We start from the raw sequence: 21,069 nt of genomic DNA on the forward strand, positions 1-21,069 counted from the left end.
TCCTCTCCCCCTCTCTCTCCCCCCTCCTCTCTCTCCCCCCCCTCTCTCTCTCCCCTCTCCAAAGTGTGTTAACGTTGTGTTCATTGTAATTATATCTGTGAATGATTGTTACTAAAAAGAGAGATTTTGTTGCAGTCCCCCCTGATACAGCAACAAAAACGCTCAGTCATAGAAAATAGGGAGGTACGTAAACTTAAATCACAGCTTGATTCGGTGACATATGAATATACGGATCTTCAAGAGGAGCATGCAGCAAAGCACAAGAACAAATAAGAATTCTGAGTAAGATAATTTCTAGACACCAATTAATACAGACATAACACAGTACTTGTTAATTTTGTTATATGTATTGGTTAACTGTGAAACAACTTTTGAAAGTATGTAGTTGTTTGTTATGTATAGATATTGATGTGAATCAACTAGTTATTAATTCTATGGTATGTTAATGTGTAAAGTCTAATGTAAAATAATTGTGAAAAATTGATTATCGCTGTATGAGAATGCAGTTTGTCTGTCAGTCATCCTGATGAAATCTTTTCATGTGCAGAGTGCCAATGTTTGATTTTCTTACTCATTCTTGCCTGAAAAAGACAAGTAGGAAGCTAAAACAGTGCAAAATTCAGGATAGGATAAGGACAGTGTTACGAAAAGGATAGATTGCTACTCACAACATGGAGATGATGGTAATTCGCAGGTAGGCACAATGGAAAGACTATTGTACATTTAAACTTTCGCCTGAAAGGCCTTCTTCCAAAGTATAAAACACACACACACACACACACACACACACACACACACACACACACACACACACACATATATATATATATATATATATATATATATATATATATATATATATATATATATAAAAAAAGAAAGATGATGAGACTTACCAAACAAAAGCGCTGGCAGGTCGATAGACACACAAACAAACACAAATATACACACAAAATTCAAGCTTTCGCAACAAACTGTTGCCTCATCAGGGAAAGAGGGGAAGAAGAGGGAAAGATGAAAGGATGTGGGTTTTAAGGGAGAGGATAAGGAGTCATTCCAATCCCGGGAGCGGAAAGACTTACCTTAGGGGGAAAAAAGGACAGGTATACACTCGCGCACACACACACATATCCATCCACACATACAGACACAAGCAGACATATTTGGTCTTTAAATATGTCTGCTTGTGTCTGTATGTGTGGATGGATATGTGTGTGTGTGCGAGTGTATACCTGTCCTTTTTTCCCCCTAAGGTAAGTCGTCTTTCCGCTCCCGGGATTGGAATGACTCCTTATCCTCTCCCTTAAAACCCACATCCTTTCATCTTTCCCTCTCCTTCCCCTCTTTCCTGATGAGGCAACAGTTTGTTGCGAAAGCTTGAATTTTTTGTGTATATTTGTGTTTGTTTGTGTGTCTATCGACCTGCCAGCGCTTTTGTTTGGTAAGTCTCATCATCTTTCTTTTTAGATATATTTTTCCACGTGGAATGTTTCCCTCTGTTATATATATATATATATATATATATATATATATATATATATATAAACAAAGATGATGTGACTTACCAAACGAAAGCGCTGGCACATCGATAGACACACAAACAAACACAAACATACACACAAAATTCAAGCTTTCGCAACAAACTGTTGCCTCATCAGGAAAGAGGGAAGGAGAGGGAAAGACGAAAGGATGTGGGTTTTAAGGGAGAGGGTAAGGAGTCATTCCAATCCCGGGAGCTTGTGTCTGTAATGTGTGGATGGATATGTGTGTGTGTGCGCGAGTGTATACCTGTCCTTTTTTCCCCCTAAGGTAAGTCTTTCCGCTCCCGGGATTGGAATGACTCCTTACACTCTCCCTTAAAACCCACATCCTTTCGTCTTTCCCTCTCCTTCCCTCTTTCCTGATGAGGCAACAGTTTGTTGCGAAAGCTTGAATTTTGTGTGTATGTTTGTGTTTGTTTGTGTGTCTCTCGACGTGCCAGCGCTTTCGTTTGGTAAGTCACATCATCTTTGTTTTTAGATATATTTTCCCCACGTGGAATGTTTCCCTCTATATATATATATATATATATATATATATATATATATATATATATATATATATATATATATATATATATATATATATATATAGAGAGAGAGAGAGAGAGAGAGAGAGAGAGAGATGATGTGACTCACCGAACAAAAGTGCCAGCAGGTCGACAGAAACACAAACATACACACGAAACTCCAGCCCTCGCATCCAACGGCCGCTATATATATATATATATATATATATATATATATATATATATATATATATATATATATATATGCTTGTGTCTGTATGTGTGGATGGATATGTGTGTGTGTGCGAGTGTATACCTATCCTTTTTTCCCCCTAAGGTAAGTCTTTCCGCTCCCGGGATTGGAATGACTCCTTACCCTCTCCCTTAAAACCTACATCCTTTCGTCTTTCCCTCTCCTTCCCTCTTTCCTGATGAGGCAACAGTTTGTTGCGAAAGCTTGAATTTTGTGTGTATATTTGTGTTTGTTTGTGTGTCTATCGACCTGCCAGCGCTTTTGTTTGGTAAGTCTCATCATCTTTCTTTTTATATATATATATATATATATATATATATATATATATATATATATATATATATATATACAAAGATGATGTGACTTACCAAAGGAAAGCGCTGGCACGTCGGGAGACACCCAAACAAACACAAACATACACACAAAATTCAAGCTTTCGCAACAAACTGTTGCCTCATCAGGAAAGAGGGAAGGAGAGGGAAAGACGAAAGGATGTGGGTTTTAAGGGAGAGGGTAAGGAGTCATTCCAATCCCGGGAGCGGAAAGACTTACCTTAGGGGGAAGAAAGGACGGGTATACACTCGCGCACACACACACATATCCACCCACACATATACAGACACAAGCAGACATATTTAAAGACCAGCAACTGGAGATCTGGTATGAAAAAAGGCGAAAAAGTGTTGGTTAAGTTGATCCTGTGGTGAACTTGGGTTGGTAGACAGCGATGTGCATAATGGTTAGATGGTTGTGTTGCCGCTAAAACACGTTAAAGGACGGAGAAATTCGGGAAAATTTCGAAAAAACGTGTAAATGTATTAAAAAGAGTGGTGTTGTGGTGAAAGGTTACGAAAATGGGGCTAACAATTGTCTGACGAAGAAATAATGACGTTGAAACCTGTGGGGAGCGGCTAAAAATGATCAGTGATGTGCGAAAAACGGAAGTGGAAATAAAGTGAAAGTTATTAGAACTAGCCGAAATGGTTGTTTAATTCGTGAAAGCAGCTGTTATTGAACTAGAAACGGTGGATTTTATAGCAGCGGTAGTGTTGAAAGCGGAAAATAAAATTTTTTTGGTTATGGTTTGGAAGTGGGTTACGTATTATTGAGTATATATAGGCGGGATAAAATTGTATAGTAGATTACGGTAAAAAGGGGAAGGTGAATACAAAGTGAGACTACTGGTAAAAACAGAAAGAGAAAATAAGACGACAGGAAAGCTTTCGAAATGCAACAGCGACAATAACAAACGTAATTGTTGGGTTCAAATTAATGATATGGTTATAATAGAGGGAAACATTCCACGTAGGAAAAATATATCTAAAAACAAAGATGATGTGACTTACCAAACGAAAGCGCTGGCAGGTCGATAGACACACAAACATACACACATATATATATGAGCGTGGCGTGACAACTGTTTAAATTAGATTCGTTTGAGCAGTTGCAGGCGGCCTCTTGCGCATGCGCGGTTGAGTCGCGTAAGAGTAGTACCTTCTCCCACTTCTGGTTACAGAAGTGTGGCTCGGCCCCCTACTTAAGGCTATCGGATGTGTTGGCGGTGTAGAAGGCTTTGTAGTGCTAAAATGGGGGCAGGGAAGGGGGTAGGTAAGTGGAGAAGTGGGTCTAATGAAGATTGAGACCAATGGGCTATAGAAATGTAGGCTATATTGCAGGGAGAGTTCCCCCCTGCACAGTTTAGAAAAGCTGATGTTAGTAGGAAGGATGCAAGTAACACAGGCTGTGAAGCAGTCTTTGAAGTGAAGCACATTGTGCTGGGCAGCACCTTCAGCAACTGGGTCGTCTAGATGTCTTACGGCTGCAGTTTGTAAGCCATTCATGCAGACGGATGGCTTGTAAGTTGTCGTGCCCATGTCGAAAACAGCACATTGGTTGCAATTTATTTTGTAGATCACACAACTGGTTTCACAGGTAGCCCTGCTTTTGATAGGGTAGGAGATGCCCTCGATCGCACTGGAGTAGTTGGTGGTGGTGGTTGTAGGATGTGTGGTAGAAGTTATGCACCTAGGTCTATCGCAAGGATGCGATACCTGAGGCAACGGGTTGGAAGCAGGTGTGGACTAGGTATTGACAAAGATATTGCCTAGCTTCAAAGTGGTAGAATCAGGGTATATATGACCCGGGGCAACTGGGAGATCCTGGAAAAACCTGGAAATTGTTCAGAATTCCGGGAATTTTATTTTTCATTGTTTTAGTTTACAGTTAAATTTTTGTGATTTTGACTGGTAAGAACCAATACTCTAACAAAGGATATTACTGTATCCCGCTAGTGCAGAATAATACAGCAGCAACAAAACATGAACGAGAGAAAAGAAAACGAAAATAAAACCTAAGTTGCCGTATACAACAAAACAGTGCTCATACAAGCGTCTGCCAACAGGAAAGTGTGTCAAAGGCTTTAGGAACACTATGTAATGCTTTATAACAACAAACTGCCTCTGATGAGCGTGGCGTGACAACTGTTTAAATTAGATTCGTTTGAGCAGTTGCAGGCGGCCTCTTGCACATGCGCGGTTGAGTCGCTTAAGAGTAGTACCTTCTCCCACTTCTGGTTACAGAAGTGTGGCTGGGCTCCCTACTTAATATTGCCCTGGTTCGGAAATATAGTAAATCTGATGCTGATGCACAGAGCAGTCTGAGTTCTGGTGGGGAGGTGGGTCATCTCCACGTGACCTGTGTTTACGTTCAGCGATTTTGTTGTTTCCTCTTCGTTTATTGCTCTCACGTTAAATGATAACAAAACGGATATTTGTGGCCAGGAGCTATCAAATGAATTAAAATATGTTCACATAATTACGGAAGGCTAAAATATGTTGTTAGTTTCAGATTTTATTTCCACCTTTCTAACAGTCAAGCATTAATCGCCTTACAGAACAATGAAGTTATTTTTGCTGGTTTGCTAAAGACAGTAGGCTTTTGTTAATCTTTTCTGCTGAGGCAGTCAATTTATTTGAAACAAAGTGTTTAATTTCACACTATTGGCTAGTTTCAACTGTTCGCAGCATTTCAAGTGCACGTATGGCATTATGCCATAATAAAGAACCAAACATGAGATAATACAGTACTGGTATGTCAAAAAAATTTACATACGAATGTGCAATTTAATCTGAATTATGCATTTTAGTATGGTTCACGAAATTCCGAGGCTCTTGAAGTATCCCCTTTTTGTCTTATTTCTTATATGACATAATGTAAAGTCTTTTAATGTTTTACACATACGAACATAGGGGCTTCCTGTGTCATCATAGCCGCGCAAGTGCGGTGACGCCTGTTATCTGGCGCTCTCTTGGAACTGCTGAAACTAACCTATTTCCAACAGGTCGCTGGAAAATATTGCGAACGGTGGTTTGGAAAGCGTTACATTCAAAGCAAATTTCCTTTTACACAAGATGAACTATGTGCAAGATGTACGATGAATTTCTTAAATTACTAAGCGTTTGATTCTCATTTAAAAATAAACTCTTTGAGGACGACCATTTAGATGAATTTCGAGCCCAGAAGATCAGATATGTACGTCTTTATTAAAAATTTTACTGGCACATTTGTGTGATGTATCTTAAAGTGTAACACCCGCAAAAAGATCAACGTTATATTTTTTATTAATCTTAGAGACTAATAGTATATGTGAATGCTATTTATATTAATATAAATCATTAGCTTTTCTTATTTGTGTGTTCGTGCTACTTAAGAGTGATCTTGCTATTGGCTGACTACATCACGTGCCCTATGCTGTCATCAGCTGGCGAGATCACGTGGCATAAGCTATGACTGGCTTACAAAAGCACATCGCAATCTCGATATCAGTGCTTCGGAAAGTGACATGCAGTGTTTGGTGGAATTCAAATTTATACCTTCATAACATGAAAATATGCAGCATACATGTTGCTGCACATCAAAGGTGTTTCAAAACGTATTTTCCCCCCCTCAGTTTCGTTTTATAAAGTGCCGGGAAATTCTACGTCAGTATATAAAACCTTAAACATTCAAAGGATTGATGAGTTTTACAGTGCCGAGGAAGAGTATACTGTCACTTAACATGAAAAAAGTGTATTTTCACCTGGGAGAAGGTGTATTTTTAACTGGGAAATCCGGGATTTTTTTTTCCTTGTCCACGTATACACCCTGTGGAATTCCACTGTGGGAGGGGTGGGTAGAATAGTGGTTGAGATACTCCTCTTATGAGGACACAAGAGGTGGAAAATGTGATTCAGTTCTTCCAGTTGAGACGTACTGAGTCAAGAGAGAGTGCTTCTTTGTGGTTGGATGGTGGATATGTGGGAGATGGTAGGGACTGGAGAAAGACGGTATGGTAGATGTTTTTGTGTACACATTTGGGACAGTAGTTTCGGCCTGTGTAGGCCTCGGTGAAACCCTTGGTATTTGAAGAGGGACTGCTCGTCACTACAAATGTACAACCACAGTTGACTAGGCTCTATGGAAGGAACTTCTTGGTATGTGATGGATGACAGCTGTTGTTATGGGGGTATTGCTGATGGGTGGTAAATTTGATATGAATGGAGGTACGGATGTGGCCATCTTAGAGGTGGAGATCACCACCAAGGAAGGTAGCTTGTTGGGTTGAGGAGGAACAAGTAAAGAGAATGGTGGAGTCCATGCTGCCTTCTTACCCCACCACCTACACCAAGTTGCTTCTTCCATCAGGCACAACTGCAGTCCATAGTCCAGCCACAGTGGCCGAACAGTGATCACGTCTGGGAGGGGTGCGTGTGCCTGTGCGCGCGCGCATGTGGAGGGGGGGGTGTGTGCTTTTTTTTTATACTTCAGGGGAAGGTGTTCAGTTGAAAGCTTAAATGAATAGCGGTCTTTCCATTGTGCCTGTTAGCACTCAAGTGAACCTTTTGAACCCCTCCCCCCCCCCTCCCCACCCCCCTCCCCACCCTTCCAGCAAGAAAATATTAACCTCAGCTAATCCACTTACATGTGGTACCCCTCTCTTCAGACACATCCACCCACTGACCTGTATTCCACTATTACCGTCCTCTCCCTCTCTCTCTCTCTCTCTCTCTCTCTCTCTCTCTCTCTCTCTCTCTTTGATCTCACTGTGTTTTCAGTTTGATTTTAGCTTGCTTTTGTCTTTCACTGTGTGTTTTAAATAGTTTTGAGTTTTTCCACATTTTTCTCATCTATTGTACATATTTTTACACATTCTTCCCATTTATATTTACATGTAAATGCTCTACATCGATCCTTGCTTCTGTCATCTGCTCCATTACAGAAAACCTTCCCCATTTCTAGCCAGAACTCTATCCCACATACTGTTCCTTCATTGTTGCGTAGCTCATGAAATCCTTCCAAATGACCTGACCATACAAATACCCATCTCTGGGTGCAATCCGTCCTTCCACATTGACATTTCTCTATTAGGTTCCCCCATAAACCATGGACCTTGCCGTTGGTGGGGAGGCTTGCGTGCCTGAGCGATACAGATGGCCGTACCGTAGTTGGAACCACAACGGAGGGGTATCTGTTGAGAGGCCAGACAAACATGTGGTTCCTGAAGAGTGGCAGCAGCCTTTTCAGTAGTTGCAGGGGCAACAGTCTGGATGATTGAATGATCTGGCCTTGTAACATTAACCAAAACGACCTTGCTGTGCTGGTACTGCGAACGGCTGAAAGCAAGGGGATACTACAGCCGTAATTTTCCCCGAGGACATGCAGCTTTACTGTATGATTAAATGATGATGGCGTCCTCTTGGGTAAAATATTCCGGAGGTAAAATAGTCCCCCAGTCGGATCTCCGGGCGGGGACTACTCAAGAGGACGCCGTTATCAGGAGAAAGAAAACTGGCATTCTACGGATCGGAGCGTGGAATGTCAGATCCCATAATCGGGCAGGTAGGTTAGAAAATTTAAAAAGGAAAATGGATAGGTTAAAGTTAGATATAGTGGGAATTAGTGAAGTTCGGTGGCAGGAGGAACAAGACTTTTGGTCAGGTGATTACAGATTTATAAATACAAAATCAAATAGGGGTAATGTAGGAGTAGGTTTAATAATCAATAAAAAAATAGGAGTGCGGGTTAGCTACTACAAACAGCATAGTGAACGCATTATTGTGGCCAAGATAGACACAAAGCCCATGCCTATTACAGTAGTACAAGTTTATATGCCAACTAGCTCTGCAGATGATGAAGAAATTGATGAAATGTATGACGAGATAAAAGAAATTATTCAGGTAGTGAAGGGAGACGAAAATTTAATAGTCATGGGTGACTGGAATTCGTCAGTAGGAAAAGGGAGAGAAGGAAACATAGTAGGTGAATATGGATTGGGGGGGAAGAAATGAAAGAGGAAGCCGCCTTGTAGAATTTTGCACAGAGCTTAACTTAGACCACAATCTATTGGTTATGAACTGCAGATTGAAACTGAAGAAACTGCAAAAAGGTGGGAATTTAAGGAGATGGGACCTGGATAAACTGAAAGAACCAGAGGTTGTACAGAGTTTCAGGGAGAGCATAAGGGAACAATTGACAGGAATGGGGGAAAGAAATACAGTAGAAGAAGAATGGGTAGCTCTGAGGGATGAAGTAGTGAAGGCAGCAGAGGATCAAGTAGGTAAAAAGACGAGGGCTAATAGAAATCCTTGGGTAACAGAAGAAATATTGAATTTAATTGATGAAAGGAGAAAATATAAAAATGCAGTAAATGAAGCAGGCAAAAAGGAATACAAACGTCTCAAAAATGAGATCGACAGGAAGTGCAAAATGGCTAAGCAGGGATGGCTAGAGGACAAATGTAAGGAGTAGAGGCTTGTCTCACTAGGGGTAAGATAGATACTGCATACAGGAAAATTAAAGAGACCTTTGGAGAAAAGAGAACCACTTGCATGAATATCAAGAGCTCAGATGGCAACCCAGTTCTAAGCAAAGAAGGGAAGGCAGAAAGGTGGAAGGAGTATATAGAGGGTTTATACAAGGGTGATGTACTTGAGGACAATATTATGGAAATGGAAGAGGATGTAGATGAAGATGAAATGGGAGATAAGATACTGCGTGAAGAGTTTGACAGAGCACTGAAAGACCTGAGTCGAAACAAGGCCCCGGGAGTAGACAACATTCCATTAGAACTACTGATGCCCTTGGGAGAGCCAGTCATGACAAAACTCTACCATCTGGTGAGCAAGATGTATGAGACAGGCGAAATACCCACAGACTTCAAGAAGAATATAATAATTCCAATCCCAAAGAAAGCAGGTGTTGACAGATGTGAAAATTACTGAACTATCAGTTTAAGAAGTCACAGCTGCAAAATACTAACGCGAATTCTTTACAGACGTATGGAAAAACTGGTAGAAGCGGACCTCGGGGAAGATCAGTTTGGATTCCGTAGAAATGTTGGAACACGTGAGGCAATACTAACCTTACGACTTATCTTAGAAGAAAGTTTAAGAAAAGGCAAACCTACGTTTCTAGCATTTGTAGACTTAGAGAAAGCTTTTGACAATGTTGACTGGAATACTCTCTTTCAAATTCTGAAGGTGGCAGCGGTAAAATACAAGGAGCGAAAGGCTATTTACAATTTGTACAGAAACCAGATGGCAGTTATAAGAGTCGAGGGGCATGAAAGGGAAGCAGTGGTTGGGAAAGGAGTGAGACAGGGTTGTAGCCTCTCCCCGATGTTATTCAATCTGTATATTGAGCAAGCAGTAAAGGAAACAGAAAAATTCGGAGTAGGTATTAAAATTCATGGAGAAGAAGTAAAAACTTTGAGGTTCGCCGATGACATTGTAATTCTGTCAGAGACAGCAAAGGACTTGGAAGAGCAGTTGAACGAAATGGACAGTGTCTTAAAAGGAGGATATAAGATGAACATCAACAAAAGCAAAACGAGGATAATGGAATGTAGTCAAATTAAATTGGGTGATGCTGAGGGGATTAGATTAGGAAATGAGACACTTAAAGTAGTAAAGGAGTTTTGCTATTTAGGGAGTAAAATACTGATGATGGTCGAAGTAGAGAGGATATAAAATGTAGACTGGCAATGGCAAGGAAATCGTTTCTGAAGAAGAGAAATTTGTTAACATCGAGTATAGATTTAAGTGTCAGGAAGTCGTTTCTGAAAGTATTTGTATGGAGTGTAGCCATGTATGGAAGTGAAACATGGACGATAAATAGTTTGGACAAGAAGAGAATAGAAGCTTTCGAAATGTGGTGCTACAGAAGAATGCTGAAGATAAGGTGGGTAGATCACTTAACTAATGAGGAGGTATTGAATAGGATTGGGGAGAAGAGAAGTTTGTGGCACAACTTTACTAGAAGAAGGGTTCGGTTGGTAGGACATGTTTTGAGGCACCAAGGGATCACAAATTTAGCATTGGAGGGCAGTGTGGAGGGTAAAAATCGTAGAGGGAGACCAAGAGATCAATACACTAAGCAGATTCAGAAGGATGTAGGTTGCAGTAGGTACTGGGAGACGAAGAAGCTTGCACAGGATAGAGTAGCATGGAGAGCTGCATCAAACCAGTCTCAGGACTGAAGACCACAACAACAACAACAACAACAACAACAACAGTTCATAACCCTCATCAACCTACTGCTGCAAAACCATGTAAATCAGGCCCAAACTTTCTTGTAATTCCTCCTCTCCATACATAAAATACTCCTGATCTGCAGTCCCAGATTTCTGCATCTCATCACTCGCATCGTTACTCTTGCTCTTTAGGAACTAGAGCAGCATGCACAATGCCACTGCAAAATTTCCAGCCTGTTCGTCTCCTGATGCCGCCTTGGACTAAAACTATCCACCACCTTGACAAGAGCATCCAAAACTACCCCACTTATCCTCATAGCTGACAAACCATATCTCACAGACTTATTACATTTGCCACACCCTCTGAAACTAACTCCCACCACCACACAGAATTGAGAACCTAAACAGAACCAAACAGTTTGAACCATTACACCAAAAGCCTAAGTCCCACAGAAGTATGTCTTTCTCCAAAAGTTATCTTTTGCCCCACTCCCAAATTCATTCATGGACTTCTTGAACACTTTCTGTCCATCTCCTGGTCCCTAAGGTAGAAACACTTTTTGCCCCAACATTACCTATTAGACTCAGTCTAAAACAAATACTGAACCGTGCATGACTTGGTTCACTCCTCTATCCAATCGTGACTCACCCTCAATGCCCCCAAACCACTCCTTTTAAGATCCCAGAATTTCCTCATCTCAGACATTGCCTCACCATCATTCATCAAATCCTTTAAAATGGAAACTAACCTTACATCTGCAGAAAGAACTGCTATTCACCACTTAAAAACTAAACCTGACTGTACAATCCTACCTTCTGACAAAGGCTCCACTACTGTGGTTTTGAACCACAGAGATTACATGGCGGAGGACTCGGCCATCTGTCAGATATGTCTGCCTACAAACCCTGCCGCAGTGGTCTCATTCCCAACAGCATCTCTAATTCCTCCTCAGATCTGTAGGTGCAATTCAGAACCTCTCCTTACACCCACCACCCCTCTGACTCCTGCCTTCTTCGTGCTTCCTAAAGACCATAAATCCAACCACCCAGGACACCTCATTGTGGGTGATAACTTTGGCCCCACTGAGAGAATCTCAGGTCACATTGACCAACACCTTAAGCCTACCCATAACCTACTGTCCTATATTAGACACCAATCATTTCCTCAGACTCTCTACAGTTCCTTATTCCTTTACCACACAGTGTCATGTCAGTCACTATTGAAGCCCCATCTTTCTACACCATCATCTCCAATGCCCATTGCATTGCTGCTATTGAAGAATGCCTTTCCCAGCTCATGACTGACTCCAGACATCCAGCCTCCTCCTCAGTCACCATAACACCTATGTCCTCACCCATAATTAAGTCTCCTTTGAAGGCATCATGTGCAAACAAATCCAGTGCACAACAATGGTCACCTTCATGACATCATAATATTCATGCTATCTAAAGAAATCCTTCCAGACCACTCAGAATCCTAAACCCCTCACCTAGTTCAGGTCCCTCACCCCCACCCGGGTCTCATGGCTCTTTCCCAAATTCGTGAGTGACACACACTGGCCCCTGAGCTATTGCAGCCCATTCTTCTTTCCCACAGTGCATTTCCTTCCCCTTGCCCCTCCCTCCCTGCCCTTGTTGCCCCCTGCCCCTGCCCTTGTTGCCCCCTGCCCCTGCCCCTGCCCTTGTTGCCCCCTGCCCCTGCCCCTATCGCCTTCCCTTGTGTTACTACTTACATCGACCTGACTATCCACCTGGTTTCTTGTATTCTTTCCAGTATTCGTTTTTCTTCGCCTTTTTCTTACCATCCTTTTTGTAAGCATCAAAAACTGGCAGTTCTTCTATGGCTGTCTCTTCGGTTGGAAACGGCATATTGGATGCACTTGCCATCAGGGTCAGGGTCCTTTTGGACTCTGCAGTCATGGTTTGCAACATCTACCTACCTCCTGACAGGCCACCTACACCCTCTACCCTCACTACCTTCCTTCAGCAACTCCCTCCTCCCTTCCTCCTCATGCCCATCACCCATGGCCATTTGCTACCGCTATCTGTGATCGTTGTCATGTGTTGCGACATCTTAGTGGCATCCGCCCTTCACTGGTTGAATTACCTGTAAACAGCTACACACCAAAGCCCATTACTTACTAAAATGGAGCAAGTGGGTGTGTTCTGTCCTTTCGTCACTGGTGTGGGTTACACTCCACACCCTCCAAAGTTGTCAGCAGCATTCTTCTATTCTGGGCCGTGCCCTCCCACGTGGACTTTGTACAGATCCATAAGTTCTGACAGAACACCTCACAACCTATTTTGCAGCAGCATTGGTGTCAGCTTTCCTCATCAGGAAACATATCCCCTCTGGGCGTTTAACTGTATTTGGCTCCAAGGCATTTTCCTGTCTCATTGGAGAGACAGTATTGTGGTTTCTGTCCTTACGCCCAGCAAGGATCCATTGTCCCTTGATAGTTACTGGCCCTTCAGTTTGACAAATGGCCCCTGCAAGTTTTTTGAACAATAGTGGCTTGCGGGCTCAGTTGGGACCTCAAATCTCGGGACCTTTAAATCTCCTTACCAGTGTGGCTTTTGGGAGGGACAGTCTCCAATCCATCATCTTCTTCAATTGGAAACCACAGTTCAGAAGGCCTTTTATCAGTCCGCTATCTTGTTGGTTTTCTTCGATCTTTGTAAGACCTATGATACAGCTTGGTGCCATCACAGCTTACTTACACTCCTTGAGTGGGGTCTTTGGGCACCCTCCCAATTTTTATTCAACCGCTCATTGACCTCCGCAGAGCAAAAGCTCCAGGTTGCCATCCGGCACACATTGGCGTAGGTACTCGCGTGGTTTTCCTCCTCCCCCCTTAAATCCTTCACTGTACCACAGTCCACCCTGATCTGGAGCTCTGCCTCAGTGCCAGACTGTGGTCTTCAATTCCATTCCTTAGGTCTTCTTTTTGACGACAAGCTTGCTTGGTTGTCCCTTATGCACTTTTTGAAGATCAGCTGTTACTGTAAATTCAATGTCCTTCACTTCCTTGCCCACACCTCTTGGGGCAGGGTTGTTCAACCCTTTACCACCTTCATTGGGCATTAATTCTGTACCATCTAGACTATGGTTGTCAAGTTTATAGATCAGCTGCCCCTTCCACGCTGCTCCACTGAGTTCACGATGGTGGTATATGTTCACTCACAGGTGCCTTTTGCACTAGCCTTGTCAATAGTCTTCCAGTTGACGCTTGGATGCATTCTCTTTTGGTTCGGAAGTCCCAGTTCCTGGTTTCCTATGCCATCATTATTCCCTCATCACATACTCACCCCTCCTATTCTATTCTTATCACGGCTTCAGGACGTCACCCACCAATTGCTCTCCCTTGAATGGGTTTCCATTATATGGCTCTGCCTCATTTCTCTCCACTGTGATTTCCAACTTCCCCCATGTCCCCTACGTTCCCTCCCGACCATTCCCTTTTGGTTAGTACCTCAGCCCCGGATTCAGATGGATCTCTTCTGGGGTCTGGAAAACGTCCATCACGCAGATGGTATTCCATTGTTTGTCCCATCCGCTGTTACAGGAGTTTCACGATACCATTGTTTTTTTACATTGATGGCTCTAAATCCACCGATCACATGGAATAGACCTTCATGTTGGCATAGGAACACCATCTCTTGTCTGCAACGCCTAGTTGTTTACTGTGGAACTGGTGGCCAACTATCAGTTCTTCTTATTTGTTAAATGGTCCTTCCTCACCTGAGTTTACTCTGGTACGGACTCGGTGAGTGGCCTTAAGGCTATCACTCGGTGTTTTTCCAGGCACCCCTTGGTCTCTGTCATCCACAACCTTATTACAGATTTTGGCAAAGCTGTTTGGTCCATTTTCTTTCTGTTCTCGGCCATGTATTTTTCTTGAGTAATGAACTTGCCCACTGAACCAATTTGTGGCTTTGCATCAAATCCATTTTTGCTCAATTATGGACTGCGTTGTAGGGGTTGTATCCCCTCTGTCTAATAAACTTAGTGTAATCTAGGAGACGCCCACCATGAGGTGTTTTCATCGAAGGGTATCAACCATTCTCTGCTGTCTTTGTATTGGACATACTAGGTTGACCCACGGTACTTATACCCTCCCAGAGGGCTCACGGTTCTTTCGTGAGTTAATGCATGGCGCACACAGGGCGCTGAGCTATTGCATCCCATTCTGTCTACCCTGGCTGCATTCCCTTCAGCATGCCCCTCCCACCCCATCCTTGCTCCTTCTCTGCTGCCCCGTCATTCCCCTCTCTCGGTGTTCACGTTTATGTTGATTCCCCTCATTCCTTTCCCCCCCATTCCTTTCCCCCCATTCCTTTCCCCCCCATTCCTCCCCCCCATTCCTTCCTCCCCCCTATTCCTCCCTCCCCCCAATTCCTCCCTCCCCCCCATTCCTCCCTCCCCCCAATTTCTTCCTCCCCCCATTTCCTCCCTCCCCCCAATTCCTCCCTCCCCCAAATTCCTGCCCCCCCAAATTCCTCCCTCCCCCCAAATTCCTTCCCCCCCCCAAATTCCGACCTCCCCCCAAATTTCTCCCTCCCCCCAAATTCCCTCCCCCCAATTCATCCAATCCCCCAAATTCCCACCTCCCCCAAAATTCCTACCTCCCCAAATTCCTACCTGCCCCCCCCAAATACCTACCTGCCCCCCCCCAAATTCCTACCTCCCCAAATTCCTACCTGCCCCCCCCCCCAAATACCTACCTGCCCCCCCCCCCCAAATTCCTACCTGCCACCCCAAATTCCTACGTGCCCCCCCCACTAATTCCTACCTGCCACCCCCACTAATTCCTACCTGCCACCCCCACTAATTCCTACCTGCCCCCCACCCCCCACAAATTCCTACCTGCCCCCCCCCACAAATTCCTACCTGCCCCCCCAAATTCCTACCTACCCCCACCCAACGCCTACCTGACCCCCCAAAATTCCTACCTGCCCCCCCCCCCAAATTACTACCTGCCCCCCCCCATATTCCTACCTGCCCCCCCCCCTGAAATTCCTACCTGCCCCCCCAAATTCCTACCTGCCCCCCCCCAAATTCCCACCTGCCGCCCCCCCCAAATTCCTACCTGTCGCCCCCCCAAATTCCTACCGCCCCCCCCCAAATTCCTACCGCCCCTCCCAAATTCCTACCGCCCCCCCCAAATTCCTACCTGCCCCCCCCCAAATTCCTACCTGCCCCCCCCCAAATTCCTACCTGCCCCCCCAAATTCCTACCTGCCCCCCCAAATTCCTACCTGCCCCCCCAAATTCCTACCTGCCCCCCCAAATTCCTACCTGCCACCCCAAATTCCTACGTGCCCCCCCCCCAATTCCTACCTGCCTCCCCCCCCAAATTCCTACCTCCCCCCCAAACTCCTACCTGCCTCCCCCCCCAAATTCCTACCTGCCCCCCCAAATTCATACCTGCCCCCCCAAATTCCTACCTGCCCCCCCAAATTCCTACCTGCCCCCCCCAAATTCCTACCTGCCCCCCCAAATTCCTACCTGCCCCCCCAAATTCCTACCTGCCCCCCCAAATTCCTACCTGCCCCCCCAAATTCCTACCTGCCCCCCCAAATTCCTACCTGCCCCCCCAAATTCCTACCTGCCCCCCAAATTCCTACCTGCCCCCCAAATTCCTACCTGCCCCCCAAATTCCTACCTGCCCCCCAAATTCCTGCCTGCCCCCCAAATTCCTACCTGCCCCCCAAATTCCTACCTGCCCCCCAAATTCCTACCTGCCCCCCAAATTCCTACCTGCCCCCCAAATTCCTACCTGCCCCCCAAATTCCTACCTGCCCCCCAAATTCCTACCTGCCCCCCAAATTCCTACTGCCCCCCAAATTCCTGTGCCCATCCCCAAAATTCCTGTGCCCATCCCCAAAATTCCTGTGCCCATCCCCAAAATTCCTGCGCCCATCCCCAAAATTCCTGCGCCCATCCCCCAAATTCCTGCGCCCATCCCCCAAATTCCTGCGCCCATCCCCCAAATTCCTGCGCCCATCCCCCAAATTCCTTCGCCCCCCCGCCCCCAATTCCTTCGCCCCCCGCCCCCAATTCCTTCGCCCCCCCGCCCCCAATTCCTTCGCCCCCCGCCCCCAATTCCTTCGCCCCCCGCCCCCAATTCCATCGCCCCCCGCCCCCAATTCCATCGCCCCCCGCCCCCAATTCCATCGCCCCCCGCCCCCAATTCCATCGCCCCCCGCCCCCAATTCCTTCGCCCCCGCCCCCAATTCCTTCGCCCCCCGCCCCAATTCCTTCGCCCCCCGCCCCCAGTTCCTTCGCCCCCCGCCCCCAGTTCCTTCGCCCCCGCCCCCAGTTCCTTCGCCCCCGCCCCCAGTTCCTTCGCCCCCCGCCCCCAGTTCCTTCGCCCCCCGCCCCCAGTTCCTTCGCCCCCCGCCCCCAGTTCCTTCGCCCCCCGCCCCCAGTTCCTTCGCCCCCCGCCCCCAGTTCGTTCGCCCCCCGCCCCAGTTCGTTCGCCCCCCCGCGCAATTCCTTCTCCACCCCCCCACCCGCGCAATTCCTTCGCCCCCTCCCCCACGATCCCTTCGCCCCCTCCCCCACGATCCCTTCGCCCCCTCCCCCACGATCCCTTCGCCCCCTCCCCCACGATCCCTTCGCCCCCTCCCCCACGATCCCTTCGCCCCCTCCCCCACGATCCCTTCGCCCCCTCCCCCACGATCCCTTCGCCCCCTCCCCCACGATCCCTTCGCCCCCTCCCCCACGATCCCTTCGCCCCCTCCCCCACGATCCCTTCGCCCCCTCCCCCACGATCCCTTCGCCCCCTCCCCCACGATCCCTTCGCCCCCTCCCCCACGATCCCTTCGCCCCCTCCCCCACGATCCCTTCGCCCCCTCCCCCACGATCCCTTCGCCCCCTCCCCCACGATCCCTTCGCCCCCTCCCCCACGATCCCTTCGCCCCCTCCCCCACGATCCCTTCGCCCCCTCCCCCACGATCCCTTCGCCCCCTCCCCCACGATCCCTTCGCCCCCTCCCCCACGATCCCTTCGCCCCCTCCCCCACGATCCCTTCGCCCCCTCCCCCACGATCCCTTCGCCCCCTCCCCCACGATCCCTTGGCCCCCTCCCCCACGATCCCTTGGCCCCCTCCCCCACGATCCCTTGGCCCCCTCCCCCACGATCCCTTGGCCCCCTCCCCCACGATCCCTTGGCCCCCTCCCCCACGATCCCTTGGCCCCCTCCCCCACGATCCCTTGGCCCCCTCCCCCACGATCCCTTGGCCCCCTCCCCCACGATCCCTTGGCCCCCTCCCCCACGATCCCTTGGCCCCCCCCCCACGATCCCTTGGCCCCCTCCCCACGATCCCTTGGCCCCCTCCCCACGATCCCTTGCCCCCTCCCCACGATCCCTTGCCCCCCCCCACGATCCCTTGGCCCCCCCCCACGATCCCTTGCCCCCCCCCACGACCCCTTGGCCCCCCCACGACCCCTTGGCCCCCCCCCACGACCCCTTGCCCCCCCCCCCCCCACGACCCCCTTGCCCCCCCCCACGACCCCTTGGCCCCCCCCCCACGATCCCTTGGCTCCCCCCCCACGATCCCTTGGCTCCCCCCCCACGATCCCTTGGCCACCCCCCCCACGATCCCTTGGCTCCCCCCCCACGATCCCTTGGCTCCCCCCCCACGATCCCTTGGCTCCCCCCCCACGATCCCTTGGCTCCCCCCCCCACGATCCCTTGGCTCCCCCCTCCACGATCCCTTGGCTCCCCCCCCACGATCCCTTGGCTCCCCCCCCCCACGATCCCTTGGCTCCCCCCCCACGATCCCTTGGCTCCCCCCCACGATTACTTCGCCTCCCCCCCCACGATTACTTCGCCTCCCCCCCCCCACGATTCCTTCGCCCCCCCCCCCCCCACGTTTCCTTCGCCCTCCCAATTCCTTCGCCCCACTAATTCCTTCCCCTCACTAAGGTAGCCTCCCTTGCGGTCCCAAATCTTGTAGAAGCCTGCTCTTTCTCTGAGCCCTTCCCTCCTCATCCTCTGAAAGAGGTGATGGCGATGGTGGTGGTGGTGGTGGTGGTGGTGGTGAGGAGGAGGAGGAGGAGGAGGAGAATAACACAAACTAATCCGGTGGAATAACAATGGATATTATCATCACTTATCAAAAATATAACACGGTGTCTCCTCTTATCCTATGTTCTGTCTTGCTCTTCAAGAAATGCAGTTCCGTGATGACTACCCCCAACGTTTCGTGGTTATTGGGCATTCTGTCGGAACTGTCTCCACCCCTATAAAGCATCTGGAGGGGTGTGCACTTTTGTTCACTCAGATGTCATTGGTGACGGGATCCCGCTTCACACCAACCTGGAAACGATAGCAGTCTGAATGCAAATGACTCCAGCAATCACCATTTGCAATGTCTACCTCCGTCCAGGTAGGTCAATTCCTTATGTTGAACTGCATACCGTAATGTAGCAAGTCCCGTCTCCGTATCTCCTCCTCGAGGAATTCGTGCAGTCTCTTCTCTCTTCACATGACACAACCCCAGGCCGAGGTTCAATCCACAACCAGATGGTACAACACTTGGATGTTACCCAGAGACAACATATGCTCAGGGTTTTCAACTGCATTTTGCTCATGGGTGCCTTCCTCTTGCAATCGCAGGACAGCTTAGTTATCTCCATCCTTAAGTTCGGGAAGAACCCAACATCTCTCTACAGCTACCAACTGATTAGCCTGACAAACATACTTTGTAAACTGCTCAAGAGGATGGCTTGCTTCTGATTATGTTGGGTACTCGAATCTTGGGGCCTTTTGTGTCAGTATCAATGTGGCTTCTGGGAAGGACAATCTACAACTGACCATTTACTCAGGTTGGAAACAGCAATCCCACAAGCTTTTACTAACCACCGATACCTTGTCATAGTCTTCTTTGACCTACATAAGGCGTATGACACGGCTTGGCACTGTCACATTTTAGTTACCCTCCATGACTGGAATTTTCGCGGCATCTTTCCCATTTTCATCCACAAGTTTTTATCCCACCGGCTCTTCTCTATTAGTGTAGGCACCTCACTCAGCAGCACCTGCTGAACACCAGCTCCAAGGCGCTAACCATAGGCCTTTGTGTGAGCCCTTCCCCATGGCTTCCAGTTTTCTCCCTCCAAAATGCGGGTTATGCATTTTTGCCCTAGACCTACAGCACACCTCTATCTAAAACTTTACTTTGGCGACCAGTGCCTAGATGTTGTAGCATAATCCCGTTTCTTGGACCTTCTTTCCGATAAAAAGCTGATGCGGCTGCCTCATATTTGCCACCTGAAGACTACATGCATGCGGAAGCTTAATACTAGCCCACACATCTGGGGGTTCAGACTATGCTACTCTTCTGTACCTTTACTGTGCACTGGTTTTGTCCAGACTAGATTATAGTTGTCAGGTTTATGGCTCAGCAGTACTATGGAACTACTTGACCGTGTTCATCATTATGGGGTGTGTCTGGCTATTGGTGCATTTCGTACTAATGTCAACAGCCCCTTCGCCGAAGTGGGTATTCCTCCTCTAGAAACAAGATGGAGCCAACTCTTGTTTTCTTACGCAATCGCCATTCAACAATTCTCTGACTGTCATATATATACTGTCCTGAAACCCATCCTCGGATGGGATTGTTGGTTGAAAGGCATCTCCTTCCCTCTGTTGGTACCTCCATCTCCAATCCCTGGAAAGTCACCCTGTATTTCTTCCCGCACCCCCGTTTGAATGATGCCTCAACTACAGTTTAGGATTGACCTCTCCCAGGACCCTAAGGTCACTGTGCCGCTATGGTATTCCTGCTTATTGTACATTTCATCCTTGAGGAGTTCCACGGTGCTACCATCTCACACACTGATGGTTCTAAAACAGTAGATAAGACAGGTTACACTTTTACGTCTCCTACTGGCATGGAAAACCATTTACTGCTGGGATCACATAATGTGTTCACAGCAGAGCTGCTAGCAATTAATAGGGCACTCTGTTTTGTTACTCAGGCCTCCCTCTGCAGTGTTTCAATATGTACTGACTCAATAAGTAGCTTACAGGCTATAGTCCACTGCTTCTCTCATCACCCTTTGGTCTCTGCTGTCCATGACCTATCTTTCCTTGGCCGTGCAGCATGCTCAGTTGTCTTTCTCTGGGTCCCAAGTCGGTGGGTATCTCAAGCAATGAGCTGGCTGACCGTTTGGCTAGAGGCAGATACTTATCCCCCATTCCCTTGCAGATATGCGGATTCACATCAAATCTCTTTTTACCCAAAAGTGG

At 47.3% G+C, this 21,069-nt stretch overlaps 1 protein-coding gene across 3 annotated transcripts in view; it reads left to right on the forward strand.

The window, feature by feature from the left end:
- Positions 1 to 21,069, forward strand: part of LOC126262468 (girdin) — a 242,450-nt gene that overhangs the window by 33,239 nt on the left and 188,142 nt on the right. The window contains exon 1 of one of the 3 annotated variants that reach the window (XM_049959130.1): positions 273 to 282. The exons of the other annotated variants lie outside the window; for them this stretch is intronic. The gene's annotated coding sequence lies outside the window, so the exon portion shown is untranslated. Of the gene's footprint in view, positions 1 to 272; positions 283 to 21,069 lie in introns of those variants that run through there. 3 annotated transcript variants of the gene reach the window in all.

Source organism: Schistocerca nitens, chromosome 6 (genome assembly GCF_023898315.1).
Source record: "Schistocerca nitens isolate TAMUIC-IGC-003100 chromosome 6, iqSchNite1.1, whole genome shotgun sequence".
NCBI lineage: Eukaryota > Metazoa > Arthropoda > Insecta > Orthoptera > Acrididae > Schistocerca > Schistocerca nitens.